The sequence below is a fragment of the Condylostylus longicornis genome, unplaced genomic scaffold, assembly GCF_029603195.1.
Source record: "Condylostylus longicornis isolate FDR11 unplaced genomic scaffold, ASM2960319v2 ptg000006l, whole genome shotgun sequence".
Classification (NCBI taxonomy): Eukaryota; Metazoa; Arthropoda; class Insecta; order Diptera; family Dolichopodidae; genus Condylostylus; species Condylostylus longicornis.
The window spans coordinates 4,883,546-4,907,777 of NW_026577975.1; the positions used below are offsets into that span (position 1 = coordinate 4,883,546).

Below are 24,232 nucleotides of genomic sequence, written 5' to 3' on the forward strand. Positions count from 1 at the left end.
AAGCTTAATTTTTGAGCCTGCTTAATAAAATTTCTATACAAAAATTATTCTATTTATAAAACATTATCAAATATTTACTCTTTTTTATTAAGTAAATTAAACCGCAGTGTTCCCAAATTTATCATTTGTCAAAAACTGACAACACAGGTGACGATTATTTAAATTTATTAAACGTTCCCATCAAACAATGTTTAGTGAGAAATTGCAAATGTAAGTAGTGCAAAATGTTATTAAAAAAAAGTTAGCCATTTTTTTCTAACCAAATTTTCATTATTATTAAATGTTTATAGACAATTGTAAGGTGAATTTTCCTCTGTGTATAGTACAAATATTATTGAACAGACACGCATTACAAAATTTCTTTTAAAATACATTTTTAAATAAAAATTAACTTAAAAAGGTAAAGGAATAAATAATTTTCTTTAGACAAAAAAGAAAAAAAATCAAATAGAAATAATGAATTTTTTTTTTATTTTAATTTTATCTTTCTCTCTTTTAAACATTTTATTAAAGAAAAAAAAAAGAGTTTGAAAGTTGAAAATATTTTTGTGTAAAATTTGTAACACTCATCTTGTGCTTTCATTAATGTCGAAGAAGAGAAAAGGTGTTAAATAACATCTCAAAAAAAAAAAAAAAATGAAATGAAAGAAAGAAAACCTAAATGAAATTTCATTTCATTTGCGTTTTGTTTTGTTGTCTGCTGATCCAGTTTATGTTTAAGTTTGACAACAAGAGAAACAAAAACAAAATATTTAATGTTTCTTTCTTTTTTCATTTTATAAAAAGATAAAACTGGTCTAAAATTTTTATTTAAATTTCCATTAAAAAAAAATATATGTAAATTGGAAAAATTAAAACAAACAATAAAAAATAGTTAAAATCAAATTGAAAAATAAGAAATGAATTGTCAAATAATTCCAGATAAGAAGTTTAGTAGACGGTTTGACTTAAAAGAGATTTACGACATTGGTGACAATCATGTAAAATTTTATTAAAATTAAAAGATTTGTTGTATTTTTTTTTTTTGTGTTTTTCATTAATATTTGATTACAAAATTTTGGGATTTAATTTAAATAAATAGATAATTAAATGAGATAACACTAAATTAAAATTGAGATTTGTAAATGAAAATCTTTTTTTTTTCTTCATAAAACATTTGATATTACTATGCACAATTTATGTCTAACATGCTACATACAATAGGTGCTACATTTCTTTTATGATATTATATTTTATGTCATTTATATAATACTCTCAAATACCCCAACATTTGTATAATACTCCCAAATATCCCAAATCTGAGAGGTATGTGAGAATAGTTGAGAAAAATGGTTACGCACATTTATTCCGGTAGATGGCTTAAACTTTTATAAGGAAAATAAATTTTAAAATCTCTTGATATACTTATAAGATTGCATTTTAAGTTGTACTTAGTCTATTATTGCAAAATTTTAGAAAAAAAAAATCCTTAGTTAAACGCAGCAAGCTACTTTAATTACTCTTTTTCAATTGTCTCTACTAATTTTTGAATGATTACTTATTTATTCTTAATGATTTTGTATAATTAAAACTAATAAGCAATTCAGTTAATGACATTTTTTAATAAATTACGATTAGTATCACAAACAAGAGGCTACATCTATCAAATACTCAATTATAACAATACAAAACTCTTCAAACTAACTTCAATTATCAAATCAAACTGATTAAATAACAAATTTTTATGAATCATAAGACATGCGACTTTAAATCTTATGATTTATAGATTTTCATTTGATTTTCAACAAGGCTTCTAGTTATAATGTATACGTACATATGTATTTTTAAAAATTGTATTAAAAAAATCTAAACTCTAAGCCGGATACATTAATATTTTTTATGATAATATTGCATATTTATTTATGTACATCATAAGTAATTTTCAATTCCTTTACATAATATTATCTTGGGTACCTATAAGTATAATCATTAATAATACACAATAAATAACTAATAATATTTTTTCTTTCTTGCCTTTTTACCATTACATATTTCATTTTGTTAATTATAATGCAATACAAGGAAAACAAAAACAATCGAAAGTACAATCAACTGATTGAAATGAACAATAAATTTTAGATAAGTTCAAATAAGTAACTAATTTAAAACACGTAAAACTATGAACTTATTGAACAATAAAAATATTTAAGTTAGGTTATGTATCAATTTTAAAATATGGTAGAAAAAAAAAATTAAATGGCAACCATACAAGTAGTTAAAAGACTAAAAAAAAAGAAATAAGTGAAAGCATAATAATTATGAATTAAATTCAGAAAAAAAAAATGGAGAAATAAAAAATACAATATATTAGTTATAAATAAAAATAAATAGTCAACTCATTCTACCATGTCAATCAATCAAAAATTATATTTCAGATGAGAAAAAAGAAAAAGACAAGAGAATGTTATAAAATTGCATTTTATAAAAGTTATTACAACCGTGTATAGGATAAATATTAATAAATTTGTTCATTATTTTACCAATGAAATGATTATTTGAAAATCCGTGGCTATTTGAAATTGTGAGCCATCTCGCGGATAATTTACAATTCAAGGATGATTGAAAGAATTTCTGTTTTTTTGGCAAATAATTTTATCGTCGAACAAAATTGTAATGATTTTCAAAATAAAAATGTTTCATCTTTAAAAAACTTAAACCAAATATTTGAATCCAGTCTGTTTTTGAATTGCAAACCAGCCTGTGATCTTCCATTGTCAAAATCTCCTCTGTTGAAATTACTAGAGAGAAGCTCAACCTATTATGAATTAAACGGTATTTTCTAAAATTACTTCAAATCTGTTTACACTTTACTTAAATATTCATGTAAGCTAAAATAACTACAAAATCATGTATACTTAATTTGTTTTCTTAATAAATATTAAGAAAACTGTTTGTTTAATAAATATTATTTGTCCTTGCTGAGGGGTTGCTTACTAGAAAGTATTCACATACAATTGCAAACAGTGTACACTTGTATAATTGCTCACAATTGCAAAAACCAAGTACTGCTTATAATATAAATCTATTGTTACTCTATTTAAAATCTAGCCATATTAAAAATATTTCGACACAGAATTCTTTAAGTACTTAATATGTGAAATTCAAAGATCTGTTTGTTTTGTAAAAAAAAAATTTGAATAGTAATATAATAACGACATCTATTACAAAATTCCGGAATCACATTAACAGAATACCCCATAATTAAATATCATGCTTAGAAATTGAATTGAATAGATCAACATATTTATGCTACTACAGGTATATATGTATATATACACATTTATGCAATATTCAAGTTATCACGGATATCATAAATTTTTAACATAAAAAAAAATGAACTTTTTTATTTGGTTTTTGAAAAAAAAAAAACATTTATAAAAATGTCTTGTACTCGTATTTCATTTCTTTTTTTCTTTTGTTTTTTTTTAAATCAAATAAGTATGTACATACATTTATTATGTATATAGCGTTTAGCACTCATTAAATTTACACTTAAGAGAGTTTTTGAAGTAATAATCAACCGTCTTGACTAATTTTTTTTTTCTTTTTTTCAGTTATTTTTTGTTTTTAATTACTTATGTATTTTCAATGAACATAATGGATATAAAAAAAAAAAATAATTTTTTTTTAAATAAGTATAAGTATTTAAGAAAAGTGTAATTAAAAAAAAAATATTTATGAATTGTATTTACATTATTTTATATACTGAAGAAACTGGTTAACAAACTTACAAAATATATAAAAAACAGTATAAAAAAACTGTTTCTGGTATTTAAAAATAATAACAAATAATAATAATAATAATCAAGTAATTAAATATATACTTAAGTGTATAAAATGTACACTTAAATGAAAAAAAAAGAGGTAATCATTTAAAAATTCAATGGGTTCAATGACTTTATAAAATGCAATTTCTAATATTTTAACACTATATTTATTACTTAATTTTATTAATTTGCTTTTACTATTTTCATATATTATCAAATATTAAATTGATTTGAACATCTTGCATGAAAAAGAAAAATGAATAATTAATCAGCATATTTGCACGATACTTAAATATTTTGTTAGTTAATCATAATTAAAACTGATTTAATAAAATGCAATTACTTAATGAAGTTTAAAAATATTTTAAATTAAAATCATCGAATAAATAAATAAATATTTAAAATTAAATTAATTATTACGTTTAATTTCTAATACAATTTTAATTTTGTTGTAAAAATATAATATTTAAGCTCAGTAATTAAAAAATTGGAAATTCTAGCTCTCAATTATAGTTTCTAATTAAAATATAAACACATTTTCTAAACTCCAGAACACAAATGCTATTTAAGAGCATTTTTAATAAAAAATATTTAAATTAACTGCCGCATAAAGTTCTTTAAATAATAGGCAAGTAAATGAATTTTAATAAATATTAGTTTAGAAAATTTCTAAATATGTTTTCTGAATAAACTATATAAGATGGGGCTGGCTAATAAAACGAATGCTTTAGCAAAATAATTAAGCAAAATAATTCCAAAATTAAATTATTATTACTTTTCATACTTATTAGTATATAAATAATTAATTATAATGAATAATTATAAATTTTTCTTAAAAGAAAGTACAATAAGTAATTACCCTGTATCTTTTTATATTGAAACGAAAATTACTTAATCTTGCAAGATTATTTTCTAAAATCCATTTTAAATAAAAATTGGTATTGCTTGACTTGTTTCTTACAAATATTTAAGTTCATCTTTCATTAAAAGAAGCAAAAATAGCAAAAAAAAAAACATAATTGCTCATATCTTCTATTCAAATAATTTTCCCTCACTTACTTACATCTTACATAGTTATATTTCTTAAAGATAGACAATAATGATACTACCGGGCAAATTCTTCTACTTTTATTTAAATAATGTAAGTATGTTTGTTAATATAACAATGAATTCATTTACATATATATATTTTACCATTTCTTTCCCAAATAGTTATAAACATTTTGAAGATTACAATATAGTATGTTTTGAATTTGTGTTAGTTTTTTATTCGATTTTTCGCTATGAAATGGGGGGATGAAAATCAAAAGGAATTATGTAAATATATATATACATATAGGAAAAGAAAAGCAAAAATTAAGAAAGAAATGTAATCTTCTTTAAGTTTTTATGTAATACTTAAGTTTTCTGTATGGGTCATTTCAATAAATTAAACTTTTATGACCACAAAATAAAATCTCAATTTCCCCTTTTAACTATAATTTCTTTTAAATGTTTAAGTACTTATGTATGTTAGTTACTTGTAAAAAAAGGTAAGTAAGAAATTGTAATTTCTTATTTTATATGGCAATTAAGGTAGGTATTGTTTCTTTTTATATGCTAAGTATTATATAAAAATATTTTTAAACATAAAATTTTTAGTAATTTACAGTGTAAGTGGTTTACGTAAATTCTTGGGAACAACCCACATTCTACAATTTATTAATTTTTGAAATTTTAAAAATATTGTTTAATAATTTCCATATATCTACTTTTATTATAATTATTGATCCATTCAAAGAATTTAAAATAATTATTTTCATTATGATTTGTATAACTAGTTATTTAATATAATAAAGCAACGTTATTCAAATAATATTCTAATAACAGATATTCTAAGAAAAATTATGAACAAAATTCATTATATAATTAATAATAAAATTATAAAGTTCTACCCTTTTCTAAATTCTTCCCTTTAACATAATAAACTTTTAACATTACTTTAAAAGTATTTTTAGAAAAATTTCATTAAAAATTCAAAATTCATTTGAATTTATTACTTTCAATATAAAAATTATTTACAAATGTTATATAATTATGTAGGTAGGGAAAACAATATGTATTCAATAATTAACAAAATTTTATTTTATTAACAAGAAATTTTCTCCCAAAACAAATGACTGTGTAAAAATAATAACACAAAAATGAAAACTCAAATTCCCTACCCTTCAAACGCTCTTATTCCAAGCATTGTATTATTTTTATATTGTGTAATTATAATTAAAATTAATGAGTAATAAGAATCTTATTAGAAATTATAAAAGTTTTGTAATTAAAACATAATATTAAAAAAAATTTTTTGAGAGAAATCAATCAAATAGTTAATTGTAATCTTTTGCAATTTTGGAAATTTTGAAAGTTAAATCTAAATAATATTGAATTATTACATTACATTGCTAATTCTTCTCTTAAATTCTTAAATATTCTTGATAAATTCTTAATTTTTCTTAAAACTTCATGATTATTTGGCTTTTTTCAAATATAATTTTTAAATATAATTTCAATAACGAAATCGTATAATTTATGCTTAAGTAATAATGAATTTATTCATTAGAATTGAAAAGTATTTAAAAATATTTTATTTAAATTTTCAAACATCTTATAGTTTATTGGACAGTAAAGATGATTTATTTTTGCATTTATTTGCAATAACTTATAAATAATGTAAGAAAATACTATTATAGCCAAGCAACAGCATTATGTTAGTTAGAGACTTAAGACTTAACACAATTTAACGGTTAAATACCTATTTTATCTATTAATTTTATACAATTATATACTTATAACTTTGTGTATTTAAGTTAAGTAGTTTTGATATGTAATAGGTAAATGTAAAATTGATGAGATTCACCTTTAAGGTGAAATTCCATTAAAAATTTTATTTTATTATTTTCTGTTTTATTTTTTCAGTACTGTTTTATTGTATTTTAAAAAAAACATAACTTATTGGAATTTATGTTTTCTCTTAAGTTTTTTTTTTACGTTGTTTTTGTATATAAACAAGCTCAACTGGTTTAAAATATTATTTTCTTTTTTTCTTTCTTATTTTCTTTAAAAATATTTTATATTATTTATGTTGTTATTTATGTAGATAGAACTGCCTATATAACTATATTTATATTTTATTTTAATTTTCTTAAATCATATTAAATTGCTAAAGAATAAGAAACTAAACATACTACATAGTGTAGGTATACTTAGATATACTTAGCTAGTTTATATAGTAATGAATGTAGGTACAATATAAGTGGGTACAATAATATTTACCTAATAATATTGGTAAACTATAATTTCAGTAAAAATAATAATAATTAGTTAAATAAATAAATATTAACAAAAAAGTTTATAATAATAATTCAAATTTTTTCAAATTTTAATTTGATTTCTTAAATTTAAATGATTTGAACACCGTTCATATTATATGCAGAAACTTAAGTTAAATTTTATATTTTAGAATAATTCAAATGGAACTTACTCAGTTGATTTACGCCAAAAATTGTAAAGAAAAAAAATTGTAGTATATTCCTTAAATACAATTTCCAAATTAATTTTTTTTTTAATTTTCTTTAATTTTTTTTCATAGAAAAATATCTTTAGATATTTAAGAAAAAAAAATAAACTCTTTGAAATCCTAGTCAAAGAGTGTAACTGAAATATGTAATAATGTATTCTGGTAGACAGTAGCTTCTCAAAAATCTTCAACCTACAAAAAAGTTCTTGTATATAAAATATACTTAAATGAAATGTAAATTTTTTATATTATATAATTACGTGTAATAAATTCAATTTCATTAAATGGACATTTTTTAATAATGGTACTTCACTAATTTCTATATCATTTATATTTAAACTTTTTCAAACACCTTTCCAAATTCTTCCCGTAAATTCAGGTGTAATCTATAAGCACTTATTCTTCTTTTTTAAGATTTTTATGTATTTAATTTTTTTATTCAAATTTTTAGAGGCACTAATTTTTGTAATCATATACTTTTATTAATTGATTTCAATTTATGAAAATTATAAAAATTCAAATAATTTCAAGCAAAAAATTTTTTTCTTTTCTTTAGAGAACTTATATACTGCTGCTGATAGTCTTTTATCCAAGTTGATATTTCAAAAATTCAATATCCAAATAATTGAACATCAGGTACCGACAGATTTCTTTCTTTTTTATTTATAATTATTAAATTTTTAAATTATAAATTTATTCAAGTGAAAATATTGTGTCGCATATAAATTATTTTTTAATATTAATAAAACTCCTTTATTCTCACCACACTTGAAATTATTATTTTTTTTATGTTGAATATGTTGCGCAACTTATTTATTTATTATATTTTTTACCCCCGGTAAACGCTAAAATATAATCAAAAAAAAAATTAATCGAAGCCGCATCAATTCCTTAAAAGTAAAAAGAAAAAAAAAGTATTGAACAATAAATTTTTGATATTAACTTCAAAATTATTTCGAACTCTTACAATTTTTACGTTGACAAATTCTTAAATAATTGCATAAAATATTTAATTTATTTTTCAAAATTTTTAATTACATTCTTGTTTTTTTTTTCATTTAAATTAAATTTTTATTCATTTCCAATAATGTTGTAATTTTACCAAAAAAATTTCAACTTTTTATTCAACATTAATATAAAACGTCAAAAATAAAGTCATAAACACACGCACACATTAGAAATTAAAATAAAACAAAAAAAAAAATGTCATTTTCTTTCTTTTATTTTCTTTAAAGAATGCGACACACTTTATACCGACAGTGACAGCGACAGCGACGATGAAAAATAAACCGAAATCAAAGGCTCTCAAAACTCAACTGGTGTTTGAAAAAATTTTTTATTCATTTAGAGAAAGTCAATTCATATATTTTTTTTATTTTTGGTTTTCAGCAGTTTATTTAATGGACGTTGCATATATTGTTTACTTTTTTTATGTAGTATTTGTAAACACACACATATATTTTACACACTATACATATTAAGATGTTATATGTAATCTTTTGTATATGTATTACAATGGAGTCGTAAAATTTTGTACTCCATTCTTAATTCAATAAAAGAATAAAATGAAATGAAAAATATAATTCTCAAACTAACACATTAACAATTTCAATATTGCTGTAGCAAAAGTGATACAATTTGAGTCTATTTGTTATAATATTTGTTTATAAAAAGGAAAAGAACTGTTGACGAAAATTTGTTAATAGCTGTTGTGCTTACACGACGACTTTTGCATCAATATTTGACATATAATTCATTTCACTTGCGGGAACTTGAATTCATTTCATATTTTATTTCATTTCATATCATCTATATTATTTGAGGTTGTGATATCGATGCAAAATCCGTCGGGAAAATAAAGCTAATAAGAATGAGTTAAGATTTTGATTCTCTCAAGTTTTTTCACTCTAATTAGAAAAAATGATCAAAGTTATCTAAAATTTCTATTTATGAAGGTTTTCAATTTCAATATATGTATATTGTAAATAATACCTAATAATTATGTATGCCGGTATTCGATGCAATGAAATATAAATTTTAACAGTTAAATTTTATTATATTGTCACATCCTTAAGTGTTTTTAAAATAAATTTCAATTAATTTTATAAGCAACAAATAAAATACCAATGTAATACAAAATAGACGATTTTCTCTTTTTCTGCTTTGCATAAAAAAGAGAATGTAAACAATACAAATAAGCGAAAATTCAACACAAATACAAAGTATAATATAAAATTTTTATGTGTTTGTAAAACTTGTTTTCTTTTTTTGCTGAATAATGAGAAAATTAATCGTAATTTTTTATTTATAACAGTGATATTCAAAGATCGCTCGTATGAATTTTTGAAATTTATCATTTCAAAATTTATGTTGGAAATATGTATACTGTTTAAACTAGGTTTGATGCATCTTAAATTAAGGTGGTACGCTGCAAAGTGGTTGTCAAAACTTAAATTGCACATACATAGTACTCTTGAGTTTTGACGCGGCAACCGCATTGTATGCGATACGATATTCCAAACCCAAGTGGACGAAGATTAAACTAAATGTGTCATGTCCTTTTAATGGATGTGTAGCATGTATTAAGCCTTTAAGATTAAGATTGATTAATTTTCGTGTAAACCTGTTCTAATGACGAGGCAATGCAAAATTGTTTAATTAGAATAATATCCAGTACAATGTTACCGTTTGTGGTTAATACAAATTGACTTGCGTAGCTCTTAAATTATAAAAAATTTCATAGTTGCATTAAAATTAAAGTAAATAATGCAAATAATTAATATATGTTGGATAAAATAAATCAACATTTTATATAATTTTAAATTTGCAATTGTTTTTCAAATCTATTAGTTTTGACGTAATTACTCTTTTACAAATCATTATTTCTTTTCATTATGTGTTGGTGTGGCATATGAAATTTAAAAATAAAAATAAACAGATTTCTAAATTAATTTCTCAACTGCTGAATATGTAATACAAATACTATATCATAGTTCTTCTGTTTCCTATATTTGTAAAAATATGTGTTTTGTTTATATACGCTACATGAAAAAAAAATACATACATAGATAATATAGAATATTTTCTTTCCTTATGTTTATAATAATGTTTTTTGTTATTTTGAATGTAAAATTAAAAGCAGGAAAATATAATGGTTTATTTCAAGCAAAATATTAGCAAGAATGGAGGATTTATGAACGATGTGGTATAGTTCTGTATTGCTTTGTGTATTATGGAGTTATTTTTTAATGAATGAATGAATATGCAACACGGTTGAGTACTTTAATACTAAATTTTGTAATGAGAGCAAAACAATGTTTTAAAGAAGAGAGAAAAGAGTATGAGTATTCTTGGAACAGAGAATATTAAATATTAAAATTTAATTATATTGCAACCAGAGTTTTTTTTATTCTAATGTTGTAAATATTGCTTCGATTTTTATATGATTAGTAATTGTTTGAATTATAACATAAAATTGAAGACAAAGTGTGTGTTGAAACATAATTATGCAAAAATTTCATTAAATTATTTAAAAATGTTATAAAATCTTGTAAAAAAAAGCTTAATGAAAAATTTTCCAATCGCTCTTAAATTGAGACCAATAATTAGCATTTTCGGTTTTCAGCTCAGAATTTGAATTCGATCAGACGCAGATTTTATCGGCGCAAATAATAAAACTTTTCAATTTGAGAGCCCTGACTTTAAAAACGAACACGATAGACCCTCTTCAATCATTTCTTATTTAATACAAATTTTTAATTCTGAACGCTCACTATTTCAAAAAACGAAAACCCCCGATATATGGCATTAAACAAGATCTAAATTATTAAAAGAAAATATATTCGATTTGTTGTTTATGAATTTTATGTCTAGTGTGAAATGCACTGGAGTTTTCAAAATCTTCGTAGGCAACACTGAAATTTGACATGCGGGTTTTTTACAAAGTTTTATTAAATATTTAAGAAGTTCATACGAAAAATCTGATAAACAAAGCGGCATAGAAAAAAGCGCCAAAAATATTAGAAAAACTATTAATTTTATTTTCTAGTTAACGGTATATTTATAGAAAAATTCATGAAAGAAATTAGTGGGTCTGACTTTTCCTGAAATTCTGCTGAGTGTTGACGTAAAACAGTAGAAGAACCAATTATTAAATAAAATAAAAAAAATTTATAGTTTGAGATTTTCATAATTAAGGATGTAGAATACACATTTGGACAAAAATCAAATAATGCGAATGTTCGGTGGTTATTAATGGTAAGTTAGCATAAATTAATAGGCTTATCCTTTATCCTTGAAAATGAGGCATGCAATATCTTTTTTTTAGTTTTCAACAACTTTTAATCGTTATTTAAATCCGATTGACTACCGTTTTGTATCCTTTGTGTACATGAAGAAGTTCACATATCAGGAAGGAAAAATTACCATGAATAGATATGTATGTACATATGTTTATAAATACACATGTGTATAAATAAACTTACATCATAAATGCATACACTTATCATTAAGTACAAATTTACAAGTAAGTAGTACAAATTTATTTATAAGGCTCGATAAAATTGTTGATTACTCTCTATAGGTAGGAACATATTATGTATATTTATTTAAAATTATAAATCTTATTAACTAGAATGTAAGCTTAGCCTTAATTAAATTACAAACGCAAGTTTTAAATTTACTAACAAAACACTTTATACAATTAACTGTATATCTAGTACCTAGTAGGTTCCTACTTTAATATTTCTCAAATGACAATCTTACAATAATGCAATGCTTATGTGCATTCCACATGCAATGGGTAGTAAAAATTCAAAGATAAAATTTAATTATGTTTAAGTATATTAAAAAACTTTTGAATGAGACCTTTTTTTTATTCAGTTTTCATTCCATATACATATACCAATTCAGAATTACATACGAGTAGGTACTTTCTTTTACCACAAATATGTAACACGCATGTCATAATTTTGATATTTCAAATGTGTTATCCGATGCACATTACAAAATATAATGTACCTATACAATATGCAGAAGAAAATTTTAAAAGAAAATGATGATAAAATGTTTTGATATAAAAATCATTTAATTAAAATCATATAATTTAAATGTTGCAAAAATTGCTAACCAATACTGTTTATGCAGTTAATAATTGCACAGCAAAACGATTGATTCTTATATGCTTTTGTATTGTACATATAAGTGCGTATATGTATATATCAATTTGTTCACCACTTAATAGTATTTAATAAGTATATGTGGAAAAATTTCAAATTAGAATACTTAATCCGATTTTCAATATTTTCAATTTGTAATTAATTTCTATTTTAGATCATTACCTTCAATCTTAATTAGAAACAAGCTAAGTATCTATAAATAAACGTTATGTCTACTTTAGCAATTTGTTTGGGTACATAGGTATATATAGATGTACTTCTATATATTTCTTTTTTTATAAATTATACTGTTATTTTGCCGTTTAGATATTTTGTAGATGAATATGTACGAGAAACTATTGTAAAAATGCACTTTAATATTTTTATTCTATTTTAATTGTACAGATCATGTTGAAAAGTAAATTATAGCTACAATTGGTTTTTTTTTTTTAATCTTCTTGAATTCAATTTACCCTATTTTAAAATTCTTTTCATTATTTCTTTAGAACATTAAGTACTTATATACGTACCTAGCCCCCCCTACTTACTGATATAATAAATACAAAACAGGGTGTATCTTAAAGTAATTAAGTGCAATTACTAAGAAAAAAAAATGTGTTAAGGATGAAAGTTTTAGTCTTGATTTTTTGTCTATTTGAATTATAATTATTAAAATTAAGCAAGTGCCTACAAAAAGTGTAAAAATTAAGCAATATTGCACAATTGATCAAATATTAATTGATTTTGCGAACATCAAAGCAATTAAAATAATGAGAAGAATGAAATTTTAATATAAAAATATTATTTCTAACATTAAATCAAATAATTCAACATTGCAACAACCATTTTTTATTTCAATACTATTGGTGCGATAGGGTTCCAAGTTAAATAATTCGAATTATATCAAAAATATATTTTATTTTTAGGTAAAAATTTAAAAATTATCACGTAAAAATATATAAAACTGTAATTTTATTTTGAATGCACAATGAATTTATAATATTTGCAAGTGCCCTACTCCGTCTATCAAACTTCGAAACATTATTTTTGATATATGAGAATTTACATTATATTTTTTGAATGAATAGAATTATTTAAAAGCTTATTGGTAGTTAAAATTGCCTATGAACGTATAATTATGAAAGAAAAAGTGAAAATTTTCCAAGGGCTGCAACCTACATAGATTTATACATTAAGATCTTATATTGAAAGTTTATTTTTTTGTAGGTACATGTATGTAATGTTACCAAACAATACATAGTAATATTTTGTATGGTAATATTACACAAAAAAAATGCAATAAATAAAAAATTTTATAAGTGTAAAAAAGGAAAATAAAATACTATTCTTTTTATAGGTCAAAACAAAAAAAAAAAAGAGAGAAACAAGGAAAAAGCATAAAAAAATAAATTAAAACACAAGTTTTTTTTTTAATGACTTCACACGCTATACACGGTACGGCTACGGTACTGATTTTATTCTTTTATTTTTTTTCATTTATTTTTATTTAACTTACTACATTGTCAGTCTTGACGAAATTCAATCTGCAACAATATTCATGGCCTATCATGACCCAGAATTCTGAATCATAAGACGAGAATTTTCATCGTTTATGTTTCTCTTGTTTTTTTTTCACTTTATCATCATTTTACCATTATTTGTTTTGTTTTCTATTTGTAACATAGGTAGGTACATGATTATTTTACAACTAAAGCGTAGTGAAAAAAAAAATTAACTATTATTTTTTTTCCCTCATTGTACCTTATAAATAAAAAAGGGGGGGAAAACCTTTTATTTTTATATTTCTCTTTGTCGTAATCATTATTATTTTTATTCTTTCACTTCTTAATATGGAAAATTTTAATTACACCTCTCATTTTTCGAATATAAATGTAAAGGGTGTACATAAAATATATTGTAATGATGCTAAAGGTAATTTAAAAAAACAAAAAAATGTTTTTTTTTTTTAATTTCATAAAAGTAGAACAAAAATCTGAAATTTATAGGATACTTTATAATTAAGTATAGAATAATATTTTTGAAATTACAAAATTTTATTTACCCAATTTTTATTTATCAACTTTCTTTACTTGTAGATCCTAACCAAACAGGAGTGAAATTATGAAGGCATATTCAAAATATTTACAAAAAAAGAATTCAATATAGCTAATATTGGAGTTATATTGCAAATTTTAGACTTAATCAGCTAATAACAATAAAGAAATCGGATGCATTTCGAATTGCGGTTGTATTGCAACGAGTACAAAATTCTTGTTTGTAGATATTAAATTATACACAATTAAGTTTACAATTGATTACAACTTTTGCATTAGCAGCAATGGTCCTATCATTTTGAAGTAATCCTTTTGATAAATTAATTTCTTAATTGCAAACTATAAAACAGCATACATAATATGTATTTGGACAAAATTTTTTAACATGATATTATGAAATTGTTTTTGGAACGAATACCTTCAAAATTCATTTATATTTCACATTAAATGGAAATGACGAGCTCTTTAATCGAAAAGTCATCAAAAATTTGGAGGTAAATAGAAATTTTTCTTAAAATCAATTAAGACTAATTATTTACACGAATTTTTTTTTAGCATCACAAACTATTAGAGATATTTGTTATGTATCTTTTTTTTTGTAGCATATTTTATTCAAGTAGATATAAAGCGTATACTAGAACAATGTTAAGAATTTTTTAAGAATAATTTTATTCTTCGACTTGAATAAATTTACTTTCAAAATGTATAAAGTAATATAAGTCAATGACAAAAATGTAAAAAAATAGAAAAGAAAATATTCTCAATGTCTTCTTAAATTAAACTCATTTTGAACCATTATTATCATTAGTAAAATCATAAGTAACGTAAGTTTAAAATATTTTTAATGTAAAGAGTATAATAAAAGCATCTAAATAATTATTCTTAAAGATTCTTAATATAATAAAAGTTTATCATAAATTATAAAGCATAAGATATAATACTTATACAACATATTTGTTCACGTCACATTGTTCTTTTTGAAAAGTCCTTGTATTTATGCAAAAGGCAAATAAGTTTTGTATTATTATTTTCCGTATATATATATTACAGTAAGTGCATTCATTAACTATACATACATAGATAATATGTAATATTAAATTTAAAAACATCTCGCTAATTAAAATCATGTAATTTTCAGATCAATGATAAGTTGAAAATGTTAAGAGCTACATTTTAACGTTCTAATGTTAATTTATAATTTTTAATAACGAAACTTTGCGATGAAAAATCTTGTTTTTCATATTACAATTATTGTTGCAATTACTTAAATTGACAACAATATTAAGCTTACGATTTAGATAAATTTTATCTTAGATTTCAGACAATATTCAATTTATGGAATATTCGGTTTTTAATAAAAAAAAAAAGAATTTATTGAAATATTTAATTGTCTCTATTTCAGAAATATTTTCTAAATTCAGTCAATTCTTCCCATTGATATTTAGAATGTTGGACTAATTTTAGTTTACATTTAAATTTATAAAACATCTTTGACTAAATTTTAAATGGGGGACATTTATAGTAAAAATGTACATAAAATATATCTTCTGATTCCAAACTCTGTAAATATAAGTCTCTTCTGAAGAAATTATTCTAATGAGATTTGAACTCATTATTCTGAAACAGATTATGAGTTATAATGCAAATTTCATTATTAATTAACTGTGGTACATAATTTTATATATATTACATATATTATATTATAATTATAAACTATTGTACATGTAGGTTATACTGTATGTATGTACATTTTCCATGTTAAAGGTAACTTTAATTTTAACCTTTTTTTTCCCACAACATAAAAAAGTGGCATTTTACGTTCAGGTGCAAAAATAAAATCATTTTTTTATTTAAAAACAAAAATTGATTTTATTTTTCTTTCATCTTCTTTTTTTTGCTCTTATTTTTGACATTTTTAAAATATTTTTTTTTTCTGTTTTACAATAATTTTCATTTATATTTTCTGTTGTCATAATGGCAAAATAAATGAAGTAAAAAGAGAGGCAAATAGCTATGTAATATAAAAAAACAAAAATCGGTAACCAAGTGAACCGAATTTGGTTTTTTTTCCATAAAAATTGCAATATAACATGAATGGCTAGCAAAAAAAAAATTGTGCTGAATCGTGATTAAGTCTTATTTAATACGATATAGTATGCAAGTATGTTCATATATGTGTTTATAAAATAATTGTATGTATATAATGTAATGCTCATAACTTGAATTAAAATTTACCGAGTGTTTTCAATATTAATTTTCAATTTCATGAAAATTTTTGAATAAAACCATTTTGTGTAGATTTCTCGAAGCTCTTTTTAAGTTTATATAGAAATTAAGAAATTTTGTATGATCTTAAATCGAAAATTTTTGTAACGTGTTGCATAAATTTGCTTTATTTTAAAAATTTGTAAAATTGGCTAATTCTTGAAAATCAATTAGCATTACACCTTATGCATATGCTGCATATTTTTAGGCTGATACTACATGCTATTTTAGAATTATTAAATTAAAATTTTATAGAAATTATATTTAGATCAAACTATTTAATTAAAAAGCTTATAATTTTAAATTATGGAGTAGAATTTCATTAGTCAGTAATAACTTCATCAGTTATTAGAGTGTTTGTGAATTTGAAGATTACGTTTATGAATTAGAACACGCCTATAGCAAAATCAAATTTTGAAATTTAAAATTTTAATTAATTTAGAAACCTATTTTTTATAGCAAAAGCATTACAACTTAATTGATTTCTAAATTTGAGAAGACAATTAAATTAAATTTGGAATTCCAATTCCATTAACAATATATGCGGTAATAATTTGATACCCCCCTGTTTTTATTATGAAACTTCATCATTATCTTCTTGCTAGTGATATAAAGCATAAGATTAAATTTTAAAAATGAAATAACAAAAAAAAAAATAAAGCATATGAGAATAAAATCAAAAAATTTAATAAATCGACAACGAATGCATCGTGTATCATCACCACGGAAAACAGTTCAATCTTTACAAAAAAAAAAAAAAACATAAAGCAAGGCTTAAACAATAAAAATTTTCGTTTGGAACCTTAAGACAGGCCATAATTGTTAAAGAAAAGGAAAAAAAAAATTGTATTTTTTTTTCTCAAACCAGAGCAATTGAAATGCATTATAGCCGTTTTTAAAATAGCAATTCAGCATGCAAGAAATAAAAAAATTAAATAAAAGTAGCAAATTAAAAGAGAGAAAATTTGTACGAAAAAATAAAAACAAAAAAGGGAAAAGGGAAGCAATAATATAAAAATATCTTAAAGATGGAAAATTTATGATGTTTCGCATGAATAAATTTCAATTTCCCATACCTCCTCCCTACTCGATAATATTTTTGTTACTGTTTTTATTTATTATTTTTATTTTTTCAATTTAATTCGCATAACTAAAATTATTATTGGTATATTCTTTTGCTTCCGTTTAATAAAAAAGAAATCTTTATTCTGACTTGATGCAGCGCTATAGGGTTATTATTAGCATTATTACTTGTATTTTATATATTTAGAGGTTTTAATATTTACCAGTCGAGTGTGGGTTCGTGTGTATTGCATGCTGGTTTTGATTATAATTTTTCTATCTTTAGTATATATAGATATTGAATGTCTTATATATTTTGCTCTTATATAAAAAAATTATTTTTATTATTTTCTTATTTATTTTTAGTTGAAGAGGAGATGAATTGGAAATGACTTGGCTTCATTTTTATATACTTATATTGTATTTCTTCTTGTATCATTTCTGGGTCATTGGGTAGGAAAATGAAGAGTGTATGTAATTTAAAATAAAATAAATTGATAATAAGAAAATCATAATGCTATAATTTTAGAAGAATAGAAATTTTAAAGAATACTTAAGTATACATAATAAGGTTCCAATGCTAATTTTAGACTAAATATAAATTTATTAATTATGTGACATTGAATTTATATAAAGTTTATTTAAAGTTAGGTAAAGAATCATTCAGACTTAAAATAATTTTTAAATAATTTTTAAATATCAAATTTAAATATATTTAGTATTTACTGCAATATTTAAATTGTACAGAATTAGGGTTTTTAAGTCGTATTCACAAATTTTAAATTTAATGTTTAAATTTTTGCTTAAAATGTAAAATGCAATATATGGAACTCAGTTCTAATTAGTACTATACATTTGAAATCAATTAATTAGTGTCTCCATTAAGAGTGTTAATTTGGTTTTTTTAAAAAAGAAATTAAAATAATTACGGATTGTTTAAATTCAATAATCTTATTGCAATATATTATAGTTAATAAACGAAATACGTATTGTAAATTTGTGTACAATCAAGTAGATGTACTAAGTGTGTACAATCAAGTAGATAATGGAATCAAATTTTACTTTTCCGACTTATCAAGCAAATTTCCCTATATTTGCTTTTATAGCGAAATTTTAAACAAATCAAAATTTAAATACTTAATAAAATATAAATTTACACTGATTAAGTTTTTGAGAGTCCTTTTCTAATGATAATTCATACAAATTCTGATATTTCAAGTTAACTGGTTAACTAAATCGATATTCACTTATTAAATTATTTTCTGCTCAACTTGTAAATATCAAGTTCAATTAATAATTTTTCTATTCTAAAATTACTTATTTTTCAATCTTCAAATAGAAATTTTCGGTACTCTTAAATCTTATGTTTGACAGATTTATTGTTTACCCTCAATAATTATGGTACCATATTTCATGTACGTTTTAAGTATTTTAAGTATGTTTTTAAGTTTAAATTTAAAATTTTAAACATGTTACAAAAACGACAAAAAAGAACAACAAACTTTCTTTTAATTAAAATTTTAGAAAATAAATATCGGAATTTGGTTTTTGGTTTTCATCAGAAAATTTTTGTTAATTTCATACATAACATTTTAAGAATTTTAAGAGGTTTTTTTTATTAATTTTTTCAAAATCAAATAAATTTAATTAAATTATGAAAAGACTTAACCTAATTATTCTATTTACTATTATCATCGCTCTGCTCTACTCTACAATATAAATAAAAAATCAAGTAATTTTAATGTTCTCTATCTATTTGTATATTTGTTTTTCTTTGTTATTCATAATAAGATGTTAAAAAATTAGTGAATAAACTAAAAAATTTTAATATGTTTTCATTCAGAAATCTAAAAACAAAAAATCAAAAAAGTCTTAAACAAATCTAAAAACTAAAAACATTATTTTCAATTTCATTTCATTCAAGAAAAAACAAAATTTGAACTGAATACAAAATTTTGAAATTTTGCAGATTCGACTAAAAACAAAGATCCGTAAAAAAAATAAAGAACTAAAATGATTTTTAAAAGAGAAAAGAAAATAAATCACAAATTGAAGAATCGCACAAATTGTAAATCCGCGATAACGTCAAAAGAACAAGAAGAAGACTCAATTTTGTAATTATGTCAGTTAATTATAAGATATTCAGTCATATATGATTAAATTATTTTATGCAAATAATTTAATTAAATTTCTAATATTTTTAAAATCATGAGCACTAAATTAAAGGCAAGCAATATTTCTAATCCAGTTTGTATTTTTTGATTTCCAAAATCGTAAACCGCACCTAACATCTCCCTTTTCCTTAATATTTTTTTTTTGATAACTAATTTTGCATAATTTCGTTTTATTTATGTTGATTTCTTGAATGTGTAGTATCTTTTTGAGTAGTATCGTGTTTATCTTTTTATTTTTTATAATTTCTTTCGATAAATTTAAACTCTCCTGATACGTTAAGCTTCACACCTCACGCTTTGGTCATTGTAAGTCTAAAATTTATTGCTTTTCGAATGCTAAATATAGGAAGCGGTAATTCAATTAATGTACTCGTAGTTTACTTTAAGTTAAAAATCTTTTTATACATGAACTTAATAAAATATGTGTTACAAATATATAGGCAAAATCATAATACCTAATTCAATTTTATAAATTGTATTGGTTTCAAATATTTAAAAATCACAGAATGAAAAAATAACAAAATTAGCAAAGTAAATTAAAAAAGAAAAAAATAAATAGAAAAAAAAAGTGCTGACCATTGCTGATTTATTCAATCTGTGCACGTTTTAAATCTCTTTTATTTTTTTTTTTTTACATTTTTTACTTTGCACATCATTCCTCCTTATTGTTTTATACAATTTATTGTTACTGTAAAGTAAAAGTTCAATTTTTTGCTCAATTAAAATCGTTATTATAACTATAAGTACCATTGTTTGTAAACTGTAGAGTGTATGTTGACCTATGTAAGTGTGTACATAAATGTAGATTGAGTCGAGATTGCAAAAATCTAAAAAAAAAAAAAACTTGAGCAAGATTTTTGTATTATTTGTTATTTTGGTATTATTTTTTTGCTTTGTTTTTTGTTCAAATGTAAATTTAGATTTCCTTAAAAAATTTTTATTCATTTTGAAAAATGAAATTTTTTTGTTCTTAATTTAGTTTTTCGTTTTTAAGCCGTGTTCTAAGAATATACGGTTTATGATGAGTGTTAAAGACTTCGATATTTAAAGGACTGGGTCGGATTTAAAGTTTTATACATATTTTAGATATCCCTCGAATTTTTCTTATAAGAGAGTAAAATTGATATTTTAGAATAAAAATGCAGATTTTTTTTAAAAATATTTAAATGTTGTTTTTTTTTTTTTTAGGTTTACCTGAAGTTAATCAGGACCTGGTGTTTGAATATTTTTGTTGTTATCGGGAACTATTGTATTGTTATCGGAAAATAACAATTTTATAGCGAAACGAAATTCAAGTATAAATTTTTGGGAACCATTAATAGTTGATTGAATTCCAAAATCCAGTAAGTTGATCTGACAAATATACGCAAAAATTGTTTAAAATAAGTTCACCAGTTCATCTTTAGTTCCTATATTACCTTAATTTACTACAAATTGCTAAATAAAGGACTCTAAAATATTATTATTGTTAATATTATTGTGAAATTTAAATGCTATTCTTGAATTTGTTACTTATTGAGCTCAATTTAATTTTAGATTTCGGTATACAAAGAGTACCTTAATAATAATATAAAGGAAAATTTGTTATTCATCAAAAAAGGAAAGATGTTACAAAATGGATTTAATTAATTATTACATCATAATTTTTTTAATATTTATATATGAAAGTGTTTAATTAAAATGTTTTGAGTTGATAATTGAGCCCAAAACAATAGAGCTGAATTTACTGAAATTAATTTAATAATTTAATGCAGGTGCATTAATACCTTAAAGTAAAGAAAATTATTTTCTTTTAAAATAAAATCATTTTTAAATTTCCTTTTAAATTAACCATTTTTGCCACTTTGTATTATTAAAAATCACAGCACGATGCAACGTCTTTTCTTGCTCAGTTGGTAATAAAATTTATGAAAGTAAATAGAATTAAACAAATAAAAACTAGCTATATAAATTTTATTACAATTTCGACCATGACCAAAAACTTCTATTATTTTGAGGTTATGTCGTTGTGTTTATGAGCTTCTACATGTTACTGTTCTGTGGACACACATCACGTATATACATACATAAATAATATGCCTCCGATGGTAATTTTTTCTTATGTTGCTTCTTATGTTTTTTTTAAGTTTCTGATTTGTTTTAAAACATTAATTTTGATATAAAAAAAAAAACCAATTTTACTTTTTAACAAAAAAAAACATTTTTAACATTTTATGCTTTTTTAGGTTATTAAAGTCGAGCAGATATTTTTTTTTATTCTTTTAATTTTCTTTTTAGGTTATTTGATTATAAAATTTGTGTCAAGTGCTTGGGTATATAATAAGTAGTTTTTTTTTTGTTTTCTGAAAAACTGAATTGATTTTACATATAGTTTTCATAAAATGGAACAAAAGAATAAGATAAACTTGTATGTATGTAGGTATGTACATGTGTACATAGTATATACAAAATTTTTTGTTGTAAAAGCATGTGCATTTGAATGTAAAATTCTGTAAAAAATTGTAAAATTTAAAATTTTTATGCTTCTAAAGAAAAATTTGAGAGCATTAAATTTGAATAATTCTGTTTGTTTAAAAAGAGCATTGAATAAGATTTATGTAAAATTATTTCAGGGATAAGATGTAATTTTTAAAAATGAAATACTTAAATTAATTAAAAAATTTGTTTGTATATGAGTTAAAAAAAATGTTATAATGTAATGGAATGGGAATAATGTAAAATGTTATTATGACCTTGTAAAAATTTTATAGATTTCTGAAAGAATTTTCCTAACTCTAATTAAATAAATGAGATCAAATTTAATATTAACCATAAATTTAATTAACACAAATTGCTATAATTGTTGTAAATCTAAATTGAATATGTATATGTAGTTGAAAATTATAAGTGAAGTATGTATAAATGTATATAGGATATTCAAAATAACATTTGTGTAATTTGAATTTTTTAACGCAATCCTAGCATAATCATAATATTAAATTTTTTGATTTTAGCCATAAACAAAACAGAAGTGCCTAATAATTAATACATTTATGATTTTAATTTATACATTAACGCTATCACGGTTCTAGTTAATGGAAATCTTTTGAGTCTTAAACTTGTGCTTTTTTTAGAAATTTAATAGAAACGTAGAACTTAGTCCACAAGCGTAGATTTTATTTCTTCAACAAATTATATTTTAATCTAATTGAATTTGAAATTTTTATCATAATTATGCGAAACTTAATTATTTTCAAAATTTGAAATCTGAAAATTTCCAATAAATTTACAGAAATTTAATTAAAATATTTATACAGTGGTACTATTTTGAATTTTCTTACATCTAGTAGACTATTATAGTGCCTATATTTTTAGTAAACATTCTAAAATTTCATTGAGTTTTTTAATCAATTGTTTTTTTTTTCGTTAATATGTGTATTGTAGTAGAAAATTATGCTTTATTAGAACTTTTGTGTTACAATTAAACGAGTTTGCCCCACAATTATACATTAGTTATTAAGAAACCTCAAAAATTTAATTTTACAGTTTAAAAGTCTTTGAATTTCAATCGACTATAAACTAGAATTTTTGAGAAAAAAAATATTTATAACATTTGTTTGAGAAATTATATTTAATTCTTATTTTTTGTATTTTCTAATTTTAGGATGAAAATTAAAACCATGGAATTCAATAGTAAATTAAGAAGATAAAATTAATTTCGTATATTCAATAAAAAGAAAAAGAAAAAGGAATAAATTCTCGTGACTTTGTTAGTGGTTGCGTTTGTGACGAAAATATAAAATGTATTGAATTTCGCTAAAAATAGTAAGTATAAAATTTTAAATTTCACTTTGGTATTTTTTTTTCTTTTTTCACTCTATATATAGTTTGGTGTCCTTTTACTATTTAGTTTAAGGCCATTTCAATTCAATGCACTCTTCTTTAAAGAAAAAAAAAATATTCAATTTCTTTTCATTTGATGCTGTTTTTTCTTTCTTTTTTAATATCGTTTTTTATATTTTATAGGCGGAATACCAAATTAAGAAATCGGTATTATTTTTCTAGTCATGCATACATTCATATATACAATTTTATTTGTAGGTCTTTTTGTTTTTAATTTTTTATTTATTTAATCCATTGATGCTGAATGAGGTCTCTTCTGATCTCATAAATAATTCTTGAAGCA

The 24,232-nt window shown here is 22.0% G+C and overlaps 1 protein-coding gene across 8 annotated transcripts in view; it reads right to left on the reverse strand.

Moving 5' to 3' along the window:
• Positions 1–24,232, reverse strand: part of LOC129618446 (cytospin-A-like) — a 124,029-nt gene that overhangs the window by 80,628 nt on the left and 19,169 nt on the right. Inside the window, exons 1-3 of one of the 8 annotated variants that reach the window (XM_055533190.1) lie at positions 8,324–8,952; positions 7,617–8,246; positions 7,321–7,548 (exon numbers count right to left, since the gene is read on the reverse strand). The exons of 5 other annotated variants lie outside the window; for them this stretch is intronic. The gene's annotated coding sequence lies outside the window, so the exon portion shown is untranslated. Of the gene's footprint in view, positions 1–7,320; positions 7,549–7,616; positions 8,953–24,232 lie in introns of those variants that run through there. 2 more of the 8 variants (XM_055533193.1, XM_055533192.1) reach the window with 2 other exon arrangements.